Source organism: Acyrthosiphon pisum, chromosome A1 (assembly GCF_005508785.2).
Source record: "Acyrthosiphon pisum isolate AL4f chromosome A1, pea_aphid_22Mar2018_4r6ur, whole genome shotgun sequence".
NCBI classification, from domain to species: Eukaryota; Metazoa; Arthropoda; class Insecta; order Hemiptera; family Aphididae; genus Acyrthosiphon; species Acyrthosiphon pisum.
The window spans coordinates 76,672,407-76,674,771 of record NC_042494.1 but is presented as its reverse complement, the minus strand read 5'-3'; the positions used below and the strand labels follow the sequence as shown (position 1 = coordinate 76,674,771).

General features: G+C 38.7%; 1 protein-coding gene across 2 annotated transcripts in view; it reads left to right on the top strand.

The window, feature by feature from the left end:
* Window positions 1-666: 666 nt before the first annotated feature.
* LOC100161375 (calexcitin-2) overlaps window positions 667-2,365 on the top strand; it is a 99,569-nt gene continuing 97,870 nt past the window's right edge. Inside the window, exon 1 of one of the 2 annotated variants that reach the window (XM_029487553.1) lies at window positions 667-823. The gene's annotated coding sequence lies outside the window, so the exon portion shown is untranslated. The remainder of the gene's footprint in view (window positions 824-2,365) is intronic. The other variant, XM_001950669.5, reaches the window with a different exon arrangement.

Genomic DNA, 2,365 nt, shown 5'->3' with positions numbered 1-2,365 from the left:
ACAAGGGATGTGCTTGCGGGGGGGGGGGGGTAGAATAATAATTAGCGTAAAATAAATATCATCGCCGGCTCTAGCTGCAGCCATGGTGTCGCCCGGCTCCCCGGACTACGACGACGACAACGACCATGGTGCTGGTAATAATATATAGTGTGCGTTAACAGGTTATCCGCAGTCCGGCATAGGTGCAGCAAACCTATGTAGAAAAAAAAAATAATACGCGTCCAATGCGGTGGTGGCTGCGGAGTCGAGTTCTACTTTCTAGGGTCGGCACCAGATGTCGCCCCGTAAGCCGTCATACGGCGAAACGTTGGTTGCAGTAGCGGTGGGGGTGGGGGGTGAGTTGGCTCTAGAGCACGCTTCGGGCGGGGAGCCGGTCGGGGGTGTAGCGTAGGCATTTAGACGGTTGGACGGGGGATGAGAGACAGTTGGGGGGCTGGTGAGAGCGGGTGGAGTGGGGTGCGTCCGCGATACCCCCCGATACTTTTGCCCGGTGCTTGACGGTTGCTCGGGCGGCGGCGACTTTGGCGCGCGCACACACACACACACACACACACACACCCAGACCAGGACCCGTACACGTACAACACGTACACGCACACGCACACGCACACGTTCACGGGCGCGCGCGCGACGTTACGACACCGGATCACCGCAGCGCACCAAGCAGCAGCGTCAACCGCGTTTCCGGACATCGGCGGCGACTGTACACTGTACGGCGACAGTAACGTACGACAACCGACGGCGGAAGAAGCATCAGCCAGAACAAGCTCAGCGCAACAGTTATCACTGCCACCGCCACCACCCTCGACAGCCCCGCGCACAGGTAACGTCTATTTCCCGCGGCCACTGTCACCTGTCTTACGCGCGCGCACCGTTTTTTTTGAAAAAAAAAATACAAAAAAAATAATAATACGCGTTCCACTATGTTTATATTAATATGTGTAGTATTGACACCTACGCAATATATTATATTATTATTTATTATTAAAAATATATTAAGTATATTATTTATTATTGAAAATATATTATATTTTTTTAGTAATCTAATATACAGTAAAACCAATCTCCCTAATATAACGGAATCGCTACCTATCAGTACCAAATGATTTTCCCGTTATAAAGGATTTTCCGGAGACTAAAATAATATACAAGATGTAGATAGATTATACGAGACTGTTATTGTTATTTTCCGTCTTACGTGGTGTCCGTTATAAAGAGGTTTTACTGTATATTATTACGATATGATTGAAATATTATGTCTTATGTTTGTTATTATAATATTATATATATTATGCGTTACAATACACTTGCCCGACGATTGAGTCGCTGTGGAAAAACGAACATTTATCATATTTTTAAGGCACGTCTCGAGGTGTGAAAAGCGAGTTAGATTGGTGTAAACCGTTGAATTTCCCTCAAAACAGCTCTACAACTATATGCAAGTATAGGTTAAGTTATTATCTAGGTAACTTATACTTTTAAGTTTGACGTCGCATTGTATTTTCCAGCGGTTTGCAACCGCCTCACGAATACCTTTGTGAAACGAGATCGGAACCAAAAAAATTGACTATGAAAGTCTTTAGGGGAAAGTGCGATATATCTACAGCAACATTTTACTATACGTTAATAAATTATTGCACGAACATAGACGAGAATTCATTCCTCGATGGTGATGGTTTGTTGTTTATTTGTTTTATGCAATTTATTGGTTATGGTTTGCAATGTTCACATTGCTTATCGACTCTAGCACCACACAAACGAGCAATGACTTGAATTTTACAATTTTTCATTTTTTTATATGCCGAGTCACACTTCGATATTTTTCACGCTATACAGAAAACAGTCGTAAATAAAATATGTTTAATAATCGTACAAATTCACTACCTATGCTACTACCTATAATAGCGGTCCTATTGCCACTATGTAATAGTACATTATATTATTATGGTCTTATACATGTTTTCTGTACATTTTGGTTTAATTTGTTAACGGTTTAAAGAAAATACTTTATCATTTTCGTCAAATATACGATTTTTAATTTTCAATAAGCATTTTGGGAAAATTATAATAAAATAATATTATATTCTATTCTATTCAAACTATTAATATATAATATATATAGAACAAAGAATAATTTATTTGTTCAGGGTAACTAATAAAAAAATTGTTAAGTATTTAAGAAAAATTTGTTAGGTATATTTTATTGTTGTAATCATTAAATTAATAAAATCAGTATTTTGTCAAAATAACAATATGCATTTTGATGACCATATTTATATTTGCAAATAAAATTAATCAAAAAAAAATAATTAATCTATATTTCTATTTTATAAAAAATATATTATATAATTGAAAGTGATCTTTC